Below are 18,018 nucleotides of genomic sequence, written 5' to 3'. Positions count from 1 at the left end.
TTTAAATTTGACTCATCCCCAAGAAGTCATTATCCCCACAATCTACTATAAAGAGAAATTACAGAAGTATACAACTTCTAAATCGCTAACATATATTCAGCTTATTCATCCGAAAATTATGTATTTCGGTACTACAGACCAGATACTTGGGCTTGCCTGAGGATAAACTTTGAAAAGGACAGCAGTGCAGTGACCCCTGCTCTCAGGAAACAAAACCTTGTGGACAGACAGATATGCAAACAATGACAATAAAATGTGATCAGGGGCTTAGTAGAAATAAGCACAGGGGACAATGGAAGTATAATACAAAAGAACAAATAAGTCTACCTGAGGAAGCTATAAAGGCCTTATAGAAAATAAGAGACAATGGCATGACAGAATATGGCATAATTAGGTAACAAGTAGCAGGAGAGCTGGTGTGTAGGATGCAAAGAAGTGTGTGTGTGTGTGTGTGTGTGTGTGTGTGTGTGTGTGTCTGTTATCTAGCCTTCATAAGGACAGATAAGATTCAGACACACAGAGCATTCTAAGCTGAAATGACCAAAGATGTGGACATACAGAAGCAGAGCATGTGTTTGTAAAACACATATACGACATAAAATATACATATTATGGAACTGCTAGTTTAACTGGAACAAGAAGACCTACTACAAAGCAGACAGCAATCAGACTATAGAGAGACTAAAAAAATTTACCCTGAATCCTCAGAGAGCAAGTGGGATGGTAATTTTATGTGTCAACTTAGCTAGGCTATGGCACACAGTGTTTGGTCCAACACCAGTCGAGATGTTGCTGTGGAGGTATTTTTTGGATATAATTAACAATTAAATCAACAGACTTTGAATAAAGCAGATTACTCTCTATAATACAAGTGGGCCTCATCCAACAGTGGAAATCCTTAAGAGTAAAGACAGGTCCTGCAGAAAAAGGAATTCTCCTCAAGACTGCAACATAGAAAGTCCACATGAGTTTCCAACCCGCTGCCCTGAGGAATTCGGACTCAAGGCTAACATCAACTTTTACCTGCCTCGCTGTTCTGTGGATTTTAGAAATGCCAGCACCACAACCACACAAACCAATTCCTTAAAAACTTCTCTCTCTCATAACACACACACACACACGCACACACACACACCCCTGACTCACAGGAAGTATACCTGGGGGAAATGGCCAAAAGAATACATTCTGAGAGAGGCAAGACATCTAGCTATGGACTAGTGAGAAGATAAGCAATTCCTCCCAAAAATCCATTATAAAGTAGAGTGAAATTGACAGAGCAACCCTTTTACAGTCCTCTGGAAGTCTACTAGAGGAATACAATAATCCAAGGAGCATTTACATTTTAAAAACTGCTTAAATGTTGGGTAAGACAGTGAGAGTCTCTGGCATTCTTGCCTGAGACTATTCCATTTCACCACCCACCCATCCAGCAGGTACAGAGGTTCTGCAGGTCAGGGCAAGGCAGGGCAAACTATGAGGACTGGCAGCTTTGGTCAAAGGGAGATCACTCAATCTGGAGTGCTGTGCTGTGAGTGTAAGTGATGTTCCAGGTGGCAGGTGAGCAAAGAGGGTGAACAGCTCTAGGAGGCTAAGGTGGGAATCATGACTGACAAGCTTGTAGCCAACCCTGAGGCTGCACACAAGGCAAAAAGGAGACATGAAGGGACTGAGTAGGAAGTAAATGTCAGGGCAGATTTGAAAATGGCCTAAACTTTGAATGTGCTCATCCACCCACATGCAAATCCATTGGCAGAGGACAAGTCTTACTGGTTCAAGATGTTTGAGCATAACCACTGATGTCTAAACTACACAGACAAGGAGGAAACCCTCAGAAAGCCATGTTTAAGAAAATAAACATAAAAACATGTGTGTGTGTTTGTGTCTGAGCAGCTACACTACTATACATTTTTATGATACGTCCACACAAGGCAGATTTACAGAGACAAAAAGTAGGGGGTAGGAGCAGGAATTTAATGGCAAACAGGCATGAGGGGACTTTTTGCAGGGATGGAAATGTTCTAAACCTGGACTGTTGTGATAGTTGCAAAACTCTCTAAAATCTACTAGAAATCATTGAATTGTACCCTAATGGTGGTAAGTTTTATGACATATAAGTTACACCTCAATACAGCTGGTGGGTTTTTTTAAAGAATACATTCCTAGAAAAATATTTTGATAGTCTCAGTAGCATATACCAACCAAGATCTGGTTTTTGTTTACTGATGTATTCATTCCTTTAGTCACATATTTGAACACACATTATTGTGGCAGGCACTGTATTTCATTTTAAAGCTACAACAAAGAACCACAAAGTGAGAATAGGTTGAGATTAAAAAATCAGCTTAATAAGAAAAGACTGCAGAGAAAAAAGCATTATGATAGTTGGTAGCAATATAGCACTGAAATATCTATGCAGAAAACTGTACCCATGATATGGAAGACATACTTAAGATATTATACCAGATACAAAATATTCACCAGTCAAAAATTAACCTCTAAGTTACTATAGCAGCAACCAATAGTATCTGATAACAATTTCCCATTAAAATACTCCAAATTCCCAGTAAAATACATAAAACACAAAAACTAGAAATATATGATCAATGTATTCCTTGTCCAGAAACATCCTTATAAATCACTTTAATGGCTGCATAATACTTTGCTGATAGGATCTACCAATGTTTATTTGGCCAATTCTCTATTATTATTTATTTGTTTTGAAATTTTCATGACTATAAACAACACTATGAGAAATATTCTTGTATATATAAACATCTTTGCACACATGATTATTTTCTTAACTAAATTTTTAGAAGTGGAACTGCTAGGTCAACAGGTATGGGGTGTGCTTGATTTTAAAGCACATATTTGATTCATCTCTTTCTCATAACCCACATTCATATCTGACCAAAAAAATTCTTTTGGCTCTACTTTCAAAACACAGTCCAGAACCTGACCACTTCTCAGCACTTCTATTAGCAATGCCAGCATCTCTCACAAGGATTACTGAAAGGAATCCTTACTTCTGTTCCCACCCTCCTAGAATCTACTCTCAAATTCAACAGCCAGAGGGATCTTTTTAAAATATCAGAACATATCATTGTTTTGCTCAAAGCCTGCTATTGTTTTTCAAATTGGTCTTGAAAAAGCTTCTTTTAAGACATCCAACACTAAATTTGTATTAAATTTCTGTCTCTTTTTCTTGATTTTCTCGATCTGTCAAGAAATCTCTATAGGCATCAAAGGTAGCACTGACTGAGGTCAGGCTAATGTATCATCATCCCAAAACAGTGTTTGTTGTTCAAAGTAAAGTAATTGAGAAGGCACCTCTTAACACTAGAGGTTTCATAAGAACTCTGATGAAGGCAACCCTCTCTTACTAAGGGATAAGCTCGGGGAAAAGAACACCTTACCACATTTCTAAGCACGCTTTATAGCTTTGTCAACACAATTTGGGGTTTTTTTTTCAAGTTTTCATATCTGTTGTATTTTAAATTAAATATTGTCTCCCACAACACACTTGGAGGGAAGGGGGGAGTATGTTCTATAGCCCTTCAAGATGTTTGAAAGCAAGTATGACAGTGGTCAAAGGCCTTGTAAGGGACACTAAAAAAGAGGAGGAAATTTGGGTTTCCCCAGAAACATGCATATTCCTTTTCACTAAGCTTAGGAAGCCTAATGTTCTCTCTTTGGATGTTTTCTTAACTCGGAGAATCACAGAATCCTAGATCATCAGTGCTAAGGGGACTTCCAAATCATTTTATAGACATATAAACTGAGGTTCTCCTCACCACCACCCTAAATCTTACCTGTTCTTCAAAGGTCACACTTTTTTTATTGTGTATATATTACTTACTCCAAAAGATTTTAAGTTTCTGAAGCTCACAGATCTTGTCCATGTCCATGTCCCCTACCACAGCATGTTTAACAGAACACCAGGTCACCAGTCCACTGAGCCTTCAAAGAGCATCAGCAAACTAACCAAACTGGGGAGTACATTCCTCTAGAAGACAGACACTGTGGAGCTTGTGGACTCTACCCACACCTTGATACTAATTCTCGGAATCTTGAAAAAATTAGCCCTGTAGCTTATGAAGTACTGTACAGGAAAAGCTGATCTGACCATTACCATTAAATATTCAACTACTATGCACATGCACGTGCGCACACACCACACACACACACACACACACACACACACATGGGCCTCTTTCCATTACCTTCAACTCCATTTCACTGTATTTTCAGACAAGCAGTATCAATATTTTCTCAACTGGGACATTTACAGAGCTAAATGAGCTAGAAGGGAATACTATAAAGTTTAGTCTAGTTTTTATCTCCATGGGAAAGAAAAGGCATTGAAACACTGCAACAAACATATCTGAAAAATCACTATTAATAGTACTGCCCTTTCCCAGCAAGCCAAATGAAAGACTCCCAAAAATAATGCTCTACAGAAGAAGAGAGTGCTGACGTTATACTTCCATACTTACATCTTTGCAAATTTTACAAAGATTTCTAATAAAAAACAGCAGCACTCAACAAAAGCAGGGGCACATAGTCTGGTAGTCAGCGAGACCATGCCCAGCACTGAGTACACACACGCAGGCCCAGGCACATACACTCATGAGCTCATGCATCATGCTGTGCTTGTATAATCATGAAAGTAGCCATGTGCTAGGTCCAAGGAGATGCTGGGTAAATCATAGGAATGCAACAATCCCCTAAAAACTTTCTTTCTTTTGTTAATCATTAGCTCCTTGCTTCCCAGGCCTATTCATGATGCCAACCAATGTGGCAAATAGCAACAGCCAATGCCACCTCTCCTGTCTAAAGTCCAACCTACAGGGTGGGACAAAAGTAGGTTTACAGTTGTTCATATGGAAAATAATACAATAATTAACAAATAATAATACAAGCATAAACTCTGTGTTTCGCTTTCTCACAACTGTAAACCGACTTCTGCCATACCCTGTACAGTTGGTTCTTCTATTCACTTCTAGTTTTTTAGAAAAAGGAAGAATAACTGTATCACATGCTTAAACTTGCCAAGTAATGTGTCCAGGGTTAATCTGAATGATAGCTCTGCCAATCAGCAAGAACTTCAAATAAACCCACTGTTGCAAGATCAATCCTTACGTCAGCTCAGGGTCAGAACACAAATACAGAAACACCTTTTTCTAGCTACACGTCGGAGGCTGGCACTAGAACCACTGGCAAGAAATGGCAAATGCCTTGAAGACTATGTTATACACAGCTGACAGTCTTTGGGAATCTGCTGGGACATATCTTCTTAAGTTTACTGGAGTTTTGTTTTCACTGAACCCCATGGCCAGGAGAGAAAAGAGCTGGTCAAATACTAAGAACTGGACCTAATGCCTAGGACACAAATAGAGATAAGAGTACAAGTTAAACTCAAGCATAACTTTTTTAACAGTTCAAGTTAAATGAAATTGTCTCAAAAATATCTGAGGGCAGATGTGTGTATAGGGAGAGGGTTATATATGAAATCAGATGGCTATGAGTTAACTGTTTGAAGCTGAGTGATGGGTATACTTAAGGGTTCAATGTAATTTTCTATTTTTGAATATGTTTGAAAAATTTCATAATAAAGAGTTATAATGAAATAAAATAAACAGTTTAAGTTACGAAGTTCTAACTTTCTCAGACCTGCAAATCAGAGGGTCACTGTAGGCTAACCATTCCTCTTCTAGATTTTTCACTAATGTTTATTGTCTGTCTAAACCACCCATGAGAAAACACAAAGAAAAGAAAGCAAATTTGCTCAAATTACATACTATCATTCAGTAATTCAATTATGCAATTTTCCACCAACCTCCTAACTTTCAGGATTAAAACTAGAATAGGAAATGGAGAAAAGAAGATGGCATTGAATTAATGCACAAAAAGCCTAGTATATCAGTCAGAAGACCTGGGCTCTAGTCTAAAGTCGTTTTTTTCTTAGCCGTATGAATCTAGATCAGCTGCTTTCAGCCAGTGTACCGCAAGAGGCACACTGGTGGGCTGCAAGAATTTTTACAACACGCAACACCTAACTATTTAGTCAGGGGCACTGACCTCTTTTCCCCTAGACTGTCAAATAAAAAAATAACAATAGTGAACACAACAATAGCCAGCTGGTGTGCATGATTCAAAATTATACCTTTTTATTTTTTTCACTTTTGTCAGATTGGCAAAAAATACATTTTTTAGTATACTGCAGAATTTTAGTAATTAGCATATGTGTGCCACTAGATGAAAAAGGTTGAAAATTGCTGATCTATATATATCATTGAAGCATTAGTTCCCTCGTCCATAAAATAGGAATGATAAACTCTTTTTCACATGTAATTAGAGTAGAAATTATTAAAAGGTGGATAGAAAATACAGAAGGTACAGAAACACCTGCAAGTTCTCTTTCTTTTCACAGAGCAGCTGTGACAATCAAGTGGGTAACATGCAGAAGGACTTAAAAGAACAGGGGCCTATGGCACCCTTCACCCACGGGCTCCCACTCATCCTCCAGCTTCGCCAATCAGCACTCCTCCCAGGCAGCCCGCCCCCTTCAGGGCCACTGCCCATCCACACCAGGCACCTCCACCCCTGGCCTCCGCTCCTGCCGGGCCCTCCTGTGTCTTGACCCTTCCTCCCCGTCATACCCACCTCCTCAGTGCTCTTTTCCTATCTCCCTCCGCCCGGAAATCAATTGTTCTCTCTTCTGTACCCTCAGCACTTGGTAAAAACACACTGGTTTGCACACTTGTGGTTAGTTTACCCCACTAGACTAAGAACTTCTTTAAAGCACAGATTAACCCATTCATCATCCCTGCAGTCACAGCATGAATATCAGATAAAAGGTAAAGCAAGAAATTTACAGATGAGTAAGCACCTAGTGAGATCTTCTGATTTAAATTGCCTTAAAACACCTATAGTCTTCTGAAACAAGGTAAATGTACAACAGGTAAATGTCAGATAAAACAGGGAACTACAAATAAAAACAAAGTAATCTGGAGGCCATGAAAAAAATTTTCAATCCCAATCATTATCCCAACAGTTTTTAAATTGGCTCTACAAAATTTATAGCAGGTGGGAAAAATAGTTTTGCCAAGACTTTGGAAAAAAAGTCATACAGATATTAAGGTATTAACGAAAATATTTTAACTGTTATAATACTAATAGTAGAAAGCCCAGAGGGGGGAAAACCAGCTTTAACTACGTGTACACATTTAATATGTTTCAAAAGCAAACATCATGAGTGACTAAAGAATGTTGAATTTAAGGCACTGGGTTCCCTCATCCACACTCCTACACTCACCCTGCTTCATCACAGTCACCTCTTAGTTATATCCTGATGCCTCTCAAATCCATCTGCAACCAAGACTTCTGTCCCAAATCTCAGACCTGACCATTCAAAGACCAAGGAAGAACCCTATCTGGATGTTCCACTGGCATGTCAAATTCAAAGAACACCAAATGGGAAAACCTTTCCTCCTCTTCTGTCTCCTCTACTGGTAAATGACCCGCTTCCTCCCAGACGTCCAACGTAAAAATCTGAGAGCCTTTACGTACTTCCCCCTCAACCTCTCCGTGGGTAACTGGTGAGATCCTGTCAGTGCTTCTTCCTTCCACTGGGCTGAATCTCTCCTCCCTTTTCTCCCCCTGCTGGCATGGCTTTAGTCATCACCCTCAGCCTTGTCTCCTAAGAATAGCTTCACAGCCTCCTAACTGCTGCTCTCTGATTCCTTCAATTCACCATCCTATTTCAGCAGTGATCTTTCTAAAATGTAAATATACTTAAGACACTCCCTGGCTTAAAGCCCTGTAATGACTTTCTTTCAGAAAAAAATCCTTCCCGTAACATATATGGTCCTTCATGACCCAGCCCTTGCCTGCCTGAGCTTCTCCTTTCATCAATCCCCATCACCAACACCCTCGTACACACACTCATTCACCCAATGCTGCCTTCGTCTTGAACAACCTGTGGCGTCTCTTACTCATAACTCCCACTCAGCCTTCAATATTCAGCTTCAACACAATCTCTTCTAGGAAGCTTTCCTGACAGCTCTCTGCCTTGTATGACATAGGTATCCTTCCTAGTGCCCTTGTACTTACCCAAATCATAGTACTTCTTACATTATATGGTTAATTTACTTTTTCAATAGATTGCAAATTCCCTGAAAGTAGGGGCTCTTGAATGAGTTAATGGATTGATTGCCAATAAGTTAATGTAACTAGATTCTATGAGTGTAATTAGTTGTGAGTTTTTGGAAGGTGTTGACTACTTCTTACCCATTTCGGTCTTCACCACAGCATATAACATAAAATGCTACATACATTGTGAGCACTCAATAAATATGCATTGAATGACCCCACTAAAACTTTCTCACCAAACCCCCAGACAGCTAACACTTTCCTGTGATTAGAATAATGGTCTTTCCTCCTGCTTCCAGTGTTAAAATATGGGTGGACTATATTGAGGAAGACGATAGTACAAAGTTCACCTGTTTTTCTCCCTCTGACCTTGCTCCTCTACTCTGTGTACTGATCAGTCTATTTCTTCTGCCTCTATCATTTCACACTCTCATTGATGAATGGCTCAGATTTTTTTTTTTGGTCATCCCTTGCTCTCACCGCAACAAATCAAAAGTTAAAGGAACATTTCTGTCCTCTAATTTTTTTACATACAAGAAAACTGAAGTTCAGAAAGGATATGAGGCTCACTTAAGGTATCAAAACTTGGCAAATTGTTGACCAAGTTGGAACTCAGGTCTGACTCTAAAACTGTGATGGCTTTTCCATGGGGTTAGACATGGGGCCTGGCATGAACCAAAAGCCATGCATGCAACAAGTGTGGTGCAAATTAAGTGAGTTTAAGACTATTTGATAATGTTATAAGGCCTTCATTAGCATATGGTTTAAAACATACACCTAGCTTTTGTTTTTTTAAAATTCAAGATGACTTTTTTATAAAAAGAGTTATATAAAAAGTTACAAAGATGCATTTGTAAACAACACTTATGAGAAGTAAACTGTAGCTGACTTGGAGACAGCCTCCTTCACAGAAGTTTCACCAACACTCCAAAGCCAAAGGAGGGGTCTGCAATGTCTGAAAAAGGAATTCCAGGTGTCCGTGAGGTTGACATTTATGAGTGATGACAGAGATTTCAAGGTATCCGCGTGTGCTGGCAAACTCAGTTTCAACATTCCTGGGAAAGGAGTTCCAAAGAGATTCCAGCTGCAGAGAATACTGTCACAGGACTGATTTCATCAGCAGATAAAAACTACAGGAGCACACTCCTTCTCAGGACTGTTTATACATTCAACACACTGCAGACAGTGGAAGAAATGGTTTTGCTGGCTAAGAGCTAGCTTCTGATGCTGATGTGATACACACCCTTTAACGTGACCCACGTGTATCAGGTTGGCCAGAATACACTTTCCACTTGCATGAATTTCAAAGCAACTAGCAAAGCATCAAGAGATAACTGGTGTGTTTAAAAGTACACTTTCTTAAAAAGGTTCCTGTCAGTGATGATCTTCAGCTTTTCAAGGTAAAGGGAGATACCACAGCAAATAAGTAAGATCTTGTGCTCGGTCAGAGCCTCGTTCAATAGGAGATTGCCTTCATTTGCTGCTTTGATTACTTCAACAAACTCCACAAGATGATATTTTTCAAAAGCTCAATGGTTGGCATATGACCCATTAGCATTTTTACTGGAAGTAAATATATCAGAGCCTTCCTTTTGTTCTTCTGACTTAAATGGTGACAGTATTCCTTGGCTTGCTTCAAGTCATCACTGCACACGGCCTTCTGTCCAACATAGTACCTGTATGTCACCCTCTGTGCTGTGCTATAATCATCTTTCAGGTTTGAGCTGCCGATGGCTCTGGTGAGGGGTTTACACAAATGGAGTTTGTTGATCTTTAAGTAAATCCTGAATAACCGATTCACCAGAAATAGCATCCCCCACCTCTCAGAATCCTCTGTACCAGCACAAGTGTCACTGGCAAAGACATTAAAACAGCTCATCAACAATTCAGCTGCTTTTTCCACCATGTCCCTGACTTTCCTTTTGCCTTTCTTTCCAATTGCTGATCTACATTACTGGCAAATACTTGAAGGTCAAGTGCTACTGCATACATGACAGGCAGAGCCCAGTTTTCTTCTCTTCTGGTGAGGCCAACTGAAGCCATGGGTTGGCAACATAAGGATGCTTGAAACACACCACACAGGATGCCCAGTCTCTGGTGTCAATTGCTTCATAAACCTACTGCAGGTACTGGTTGATAGTGATTAACAGTGATGACAGTGCCCATCCCTAGGACCAGGTGGAGCCAAAAATATATCAGATCTAATTAGACAGGAAAAAATTCTAATTCCATGTGTGCATTGTGCTTTGTTTGCATAAATGAGCAGCATTCATATTTGCACACTTTCTGCAAGTCCCTGAAGATCTCATCTAGATGGGATTAAGGATGGAGAACTAGGGATCTCCCCATAATTCTCGTCCTGAGATAATAGACATATATGGAGGCTAGAAATTAGCTTGGACAGTTCTACCTTTTCTGTGTTCTTTATCAATTTAGTTTTACTTTAGCACAGTCACTGTCACATATAAGTAAGTTCCCACTTTATGAGAAATTATGCCTCTCACACAGTTTCTCAGAGCTGGAATTCTGTGATCTCTAGCAAAACTAGACATCAAGTCTTTGATCAGAAACCATTATTATAACAATTCCTATTGGAGATTTTTTTTATCTTCCTGTACATTTCCAAGGGTTATATAATGTAGTGTGTGTGCAACCATGTATTGTTATTTAATTTTTTCAGAGTATACATTTCCTCCAGTTCAACATGAAAGAATAAAATGCAAACCCAGTCACAATACCTAAAATGTTAAATGTTCTCTCTGTGAAACCTCACTCCTACACTTCAATTAACAAATGTTTATTGTGCACATAAAGGGTATGATTTATCATGTGCCTTCAAAGAACTAGCAACTTAGCAGGGGAAGAGAACAAGAAACTACATAATGGAATAAGATGGTAATACAAAAGTTATGAAAAATGACATCCATGGGCTACATAAAGAAAATCATATCAGAATGAATCTTAGAAGATCAGCAGGACTCCCATTGTGGGAATGAGGGAGAAAAGAGTGTTTTGAGCAGAGAAAATAAGATAACAAGAAGCCTCGAAGTGGAATGGGATAGCATGGATTCAGGAACTATGAAGCCATACACACGGCCAGAGTGTAGGGGAATAACAGCGCATAAAACTGGAAAAACACAACTGTATAACCTCAGAGATCTCTGTGACCTAAACAATCTGCTAAAATTTAATGCATAAACCCCTTCTACTACATAAATAAGAAAAGGCTGGAGGAAGCATATCCAGCATGAGAGAGTAAGGAACTCCAAAAGTCAGATCCTCCATAAAGTAATGAGAAGACTGGCAAAATGCAAATTCAACTTTTTCAGAAATCTGAAAATTAACCAAAGGCTTGCAACAATCCAAGAAATATTTATCCAAGAAAAAACAGCTGGTTTCCAATCAGCAGAACAAGATATATGGCATTTTAATTCTTTCTATTCCCTCTACCCAGCTCTGTGAAACTTGGAAACCAACAACCTGCAAACATAGTAGCTATGAACAGCAGCAGCTCAGTAGCCATTTAAGAAGAAAGAATAGGTTAGGAGCTCCCCCAAACCCACATCTCCAAAGAACTGTCACTACTTAACCTATCTAACTGCTCACTGGAAAAGATGCATTCTCAGGGCTTGTCTTTATTGGACCTGATTGTGACATTCCTATGCCCAGAATATTTGTTAAAAATGTCGAGATAACTTATTTTCATTATTTTATTGCACTTTATTGTAAGTTGTGTTTATTTGTATTTATACCCACAATTTATGTATATTTTATTTATTTATTATTGAATTTGTTGGGGTGACACTGGTTAATAAAATTATATAGGTTTCAGGGGTACGAAGTATAATTCATCATCTACATATGGTATTATGTGTTCACCACGTAAAGTCAAATTTCCTTCCATCACCATTTATCCCCCCATGCCCTCTTCTACCTCCCTCTACTCCCACCTTCCTCTCTGGTAATCACCATACTGTTGTTTGAGATAATTTTTTTTAGATTGAACTTTTTTTATTTTTAAATTTTTAAAATTTCAATTGCAATTGACATTTAATATTAGTATCAGGTGAACAACATATTGGTTACTCATTTATATAACTTACAAAGTGATCCCCCAATAAGTCTAGTACCCCCCTGACATTACTAGTTATTGCAATGCTATTGACTATATTCCCTATGCTGTACTTTACATCCCCATGGCCATTTGGTAGCTGCCAGTTTGTACTTAATCCCTTCACCTTTTTCACTCATCTCCCCAAGCCCCTCCCACCTGGCAACCACCAGTTTGTTCTTTGTATCTATGAATTTGTTTCTCTTTTGCTTGTTCATTTTGGATTTTTAGATTCCATAAAATAAGTAAAATCATATGGTATTTGTCTTTCTCTGTTTGACTTATTTCAATACCCTCTAGGTCGATCCATGTTGTCACAAATGGTAAGATTTCATTCTTTTTGTAGCCAAGTAATATTCCATTGTATATATGTATCATATCTTCTTTATCCATTCATCTATTGATGAACACTTAGGTTGCTTTCATATCATGCCTATTGTAAATAATGCTGCAGTGAACACAGGGATGCATATACCCTTTTTAGTAAGTGTTTTGGATTTCTTCAAATAAATACCTTGAGGTGGAATTGCAGGGTCATAAGGTAATTCTATTTTTAACTTTTTGAGGAAACTCAATACTGTTTTCCATAGTGGTTGCACTGATTTTCAATCCCAACAGTGTACGAGGGTTCCCTTTTCTCCTCAATCAACACTTGTTGTTTGTTGATTAATTGATAATAGCCATTCTGAAAGGTATGAGGTGATATCTCACTGTGGTTTTAATTTCCATTTCTCTGATGATGAGTGACATGGGCCCTTTAAGAGAAACATCTGGAACTCCAGCAACCCTCCATCTCACCCAGATTTTCATAGCCAAATGCTGTGGGGACTCCTGTTCCTAGCACTGGTGCTCTGGACTAGGGAGCCAAGCCAGGTGTAGGAATGGGACCCCTACCTCCTCAGTGGGAACCTCCATAACTAAGAGATCCCTTCCAGTTCTTAACTCCCACATGTGGGTGTGGGACCAGCCCATTTCACATCTCTGCCCCTCCTACCTGTCTTGACTTAGCTTCATTATATCCTTAGTAATAAGAGTTCTGTTGAGCTAGTCTTCAGGTGGTTCTCAACGGTGGTAGTTCTATAATTTAGTTGTAATTTTGACGTGGTTATGGGAGGAGGCAAGCACAGTGTTTACCTACTCTGCCATCTTGACCCGAAGCTGAGACAATTATTTAATTAGCTGTCTGCAGTGACAATATTAGTTGCTGCAAATAAGACATTGATCAAAAACTTAAAATAAAAAACTGAGGAATGAGTTGTATATATAGGGCTTAAAAAAGCTCCAATATATTCTTGGGAATCTAGAAGGCATGCACATGCCGAGGAAAGACCTGAGAAGGCCCTCACCTCTCACCTCTGGCTAACCTTGATGTTCTGTACAAGCAGGAAGTCAAGGCTAAGGCACAGTGTAAACTGCTGGTAAATGAAGGGAGCCCAAATACACACACACACACACACACACACACACACACACACACAGCCCCTAAGCAAAGGCTGGGAAACTTATGGTTTCAAGACATTTATGGAAATCTGTCCAATCATTAAATGACCACTAGGCTAACCAAGCAGAGACTTTGATGATTATACAGGACAAAGAATACAGACTTTACAGTTAGACTCAAAAAGTAACAAAACAAACAGCAACGACAACAAATTTGGGGGGAGAAGGATTTGAATTCCAGAGTAGCCACATTATATTATTTAAAGTGTCAATTTTCAACAAAAAAACTATGAGACATATAAAGAAACAAGAAAGTACTGCCCATACACAGGTGGAAAGGTGCGGTCAATAGAAACTATCCCTGAGAAAGCCCAGATATTGGAGTTACTGGACAAAATTTTAAATCAGCTATTGTAAATATGTTTAAAAAAAAAAAAACTGAACTAAAGAAGACCATATCTAAATAATTTAAGGAAATTATGGGAATTACTTCTCACCAACAGGGAATATCAATAGAAATTATAAAAAAAAAAAATTTTAAAGAAAGAACCAAAGAGAAATTCTAGAGTTGAAAAGTACAATAATTGAAACAAAAAATTTACTAGAGGGGCTCAACAGCAGACTTAAGATAGCAGAAAAATCAGCAAACTTAATAGATCAGTCTTCCAGTCTGAAAAACAGAAAAAAAATGAAGAAAAATAAACTGAGCCTCAGACCTGTGAGATATCATTAAGCATACCAAAATATGCATAAAGAAGTCCCAGAGAAGACAGAAAGGGGAGAAAATCAAATTTATGTAAATAAATGGCTTGAAAACATCCTAAATTCAATAAAATACATTAAAAATCCAAGGAACTAGATAAACACCAAGTAGGATAAACTCAAAGAGATGTGCCTCTAGACACGTTATAATCAAACTGTCAAAAGCCAAAGGATCTTGAAGGCACCAAGAGAAAAGTGGCTCATCACATATCAAGTCCTCAATAAGATAAACAACTGGCTGCTCATGGAAAACTACAGAGGCCAGAGGCAATGTGATGACATATTCACAGTGCTAAAAGGACTAGATCAATCAAGACTTCTATATCCAGCAAAACTATCTTTTAGAAAATGAAGGATAAATTAGGATATCTCCAGTAAACAAAACTAAGAAGAGCTAGTGAAGGCTAAAATGAAAAGACACCGGTCAGTAATGCAAATCCACATGAAAAAAATAGCACCAATAAAGATAAATACACAGATAAATACAAAAGACAGCATAAACTCATGTTTGTAACTCTTTTCTGTTCCTATCTGAATTAAAAGACAACTGCATATACCAATAATTTTAATTTCTTTTGTTAATCCTTACCCAAGGATATTTTTTCCATTGCTTTTCAGAGAGAGTGGAAGGAACAGAGAGAGAAACACTGATGTAATAAAGACACACCAACCAGTTGCCTCCTGCATGTGTGCCAACTGGGGCTAGGGATCGAGCCTGCAACCTAGGTATGCGCCCTTGACCGGAATTGAACCTGAGACCCTTCAGTCTGTGGGCCAACGCTCTCACCATTGAACCAAACCAGCTAGGGTGGCAATAATTGTAAAATTCCCAATGGGCTTTTAATGTACACTATGTAATTTGAATGACTTAATAAGAGTACAAAGAAAGGAGAAGTGAACAGAACTGTATTAAAGCAAAGGTTTTGCCAACTATTGAAAATAAGTTGGTATTAATCCAGAGTAAATTGTTTTAAAATACTAATTGTAATCACCAGGAAAATAAAGAAGAATTATAAAAGAAATAATAAGCTAATTAAATTATACACTGGAAAACATTTAATACAGAAGAAGGTAGTTAATGAAGGACTAGAGAAACTAAAAAGACTTAAGACATATAGAAAACAGAGAGCAAAACGGCAAATGTAAATCTGAATGGACTGGTAATTACATTAACTGTAAATGGATTAAACACTCAAGAGGCAAGAATGACTGCGCAAGTATGAATGACCTGTCAGCGGCCAAAACTCAGCTGATCAGCTTGCAAAACTGTGAATTCATGATCTGTTTTACATTATTTACCAAACTGATTCATTCAACCTATTTTTATCAAGTTTCTAAAATATTCCAAGTACTGTGTAAGGCAGTGACAAAAAGATAAATAAGGCATTGTGATACTGTGATATAATAATTATTACAGAACAGGATATACAGGGGTGGACAAAAGTAGGTTTACAGTTGTGAGTACATGAAACAGTTTATTCTTATATTATTATTTATTATTTATTTATTTGTATTACAACTATAAACCCACTTTTGCCCACCCCTGTGTATTAGGTCTTCATCCCTGGTTCCTAGCATAGTAGTTTATCTTTAGGCATAGTCCCAGACCTCAAGAAATTCCTAGTCTTGTGAAAAAATGGACCCATGAGAAATAATTCAGGTAAAATGTTGTAGGTAATAGGTACATGTACTTTAATAAGGTACATGTACTTTTAATAAAGTACGTGCACTAAGTACCAGGAAAGTAAGCAAATAACCATGCCAAGTAACCATTAATCCTGATTTTTAAAGGATGAGTTAGATATTATAATTCCTTAGGGTTCTATCACTCATTCTCTGAGCTCTCAGCCCAGTTCTCAGCACTAGCTGCATACTACCATCACATGGGAAGAATTTTTTAAATGACAACGTATGGCCTCACACCAGACTAACTGAACCAGAATCTCTAGGGATACCTTGATTCCCTCATCCTTACTCTTTAAAAGCTCAGGAGGGGGTGCCCAGTGGTTGAGCGTCAACCCAGGAACCAAGAGGTCACCAGCTGGATTCCTGTTCAGGGCACACGCCTGTGTTACAGGCTCCATCCCCAGTAGGGGGTATGCAGAAGGCAGCCTATCAGCGATATTTCTCTCTCATTGATGTTTCTCTCTCTCTATCCCTCTCCCTTCCTCTCTCTCTAAAAATGAATTTTAAAATATTTTTAAAAAGCTCCTGAGGTAGTTTTAAAGTAGTTGGGTTGGAAATAATTGACACTGACTCTTTAGGAGAAACATAGCACAGGCCTCAACCAGTCTTATGGCAATGAGGAGAGAAAGAAAAAGATTTCAGGTAGGAACAACAGGATCTACAATAGACTTAATGTTGAGAGAAGATGAGGATTCTAAGCTTTCTAGGGTAATAGGAGTGTCTGGGTATGTGCTTGAGGGGACTATGAGTAAAGGGAATGGAAAGGAAAAGATAACCAAGTTTAAAGTACCAAGCATCCAGTATATTTTTATCCAACAGACAGATGAAAATAAGGAATACCTGAAGTTAAAAAAAAAAAAATGGGGTCTGGATGTACGCCTTTGAAAACCATAAATATACAGGTGCTATTTAAAGCCATGAAAGGAAGTGTAACCACACCAGGAAATTAGAACAGAGCTAAGAACAAATATGAAACTCTAAAGAATACCACATTAATCTGAGGAAAAACCGGGGAAGTTTCAAGGGAAGGTTTTTGTTTTTGTTTTGGATGGTAGAAACCTGCGTATGTATGGGGGCTGAGGGAAAAAATGAGAATATAGAAGGAGATCAGAGATACTGGTCTTAGGAGAACTTCCTGTGATAAAAGGAAAAATCAGAAATCAGCTACAAGCACACAGAAAAATGACAGATCCTTAAGAGTTCAGGGCTCATGCCTACCAATTTCTTCTGTGAAGTGGGAGACAAAAATAAGCAATGAAAAGAAATCAAGAGTAGGACAAATAGTTAAAGTAGAATGGTAACAATCTATAAACAGCCATTTAAGCTTTTAGTACACAAGAGGAACCTAGGGGTAAGTCAAAGCACGTCCAGGCAGTGAGAATAAAGTTGGAATCCAGTTTAGAACAGCACCAGCAGCTAAGTTTCAAGATTTTCTCCAGCCTGCTCTGGAGATCCCAGGAGTAGGAAAAAAGCCAACTGTTTGATTCATCCAGGCTTGGAGACCATCACAGCAAATGTGGCAAGAATGGCTTGAGGCCAGTAACATTGCTTTTATAGTTTTAAAAGCTCAAATTTATATTACTCTTTGAAAAATGGACTGCAGCTATTTCCTCTCATTGCCAGAAAGAGTGTGCATTGGGGCTGAGCACCGGGTGGGGTGGAGTGGGGTGTGTTAATTACTCTTTCGCTCTTAGAGAACTTGTCAGAACATTAGTCTTAAGCATTTTTTAAAAACTGATTTTGGAGAGAGGGAGGGAGGGAGAGAGAGAGAGAGAAACATCGCTGTGAGATCTGTTGCCTCCCATATGTGCCCGCACCGGGGATAGAAAGAGCAACCTGGTATGTGCCCCGAGGGAGAATCAAACCCA

At 38.6% G+C, this 18,018-nt stretch overlaps 1 protein-coding gene and 1 pseudogene across 5 annotated transcripts in view; both read right to left on the bottom strand.

Moving 5' to 3' along the window:
* The window catches only part of TPST1 (tyrosylprotein sulfotransferase 1), a 65,479-nt gene that overhangs the window by 41,367 nt on the left and 6,094 nt on the right, over window positions 1-18,018 (bottom strand). The window lies entirely within an intron of this gene.
* Window positions 9,320-9,964, bottom strand: LOC308554782 (PCI domain-containing protein 2 pseudogene; annotated as a pseudogene). The gene has a single exon. The product of its transcript is annotated as a PCI domain-containing protein 2 pseudogene (transcript).

This window comes from Miniopterus schreibersii (assembly GCF_964146895.1).
Source record: "Miniopterus schreibersii genome assembly, chromosome: 3".
In the NCBI taxonomy this organism is placed as follows: Eukaryota; Metazoa; Chordata; class Mammalia; order Chiroptera; family Miniopteridae; genus Miniopterus; species Miniopterus schreibersii.
Note: the sequence above shows the minus strand (reverse complement) of the source record. Positions and strands in the feature narration are given on the sequence as shown.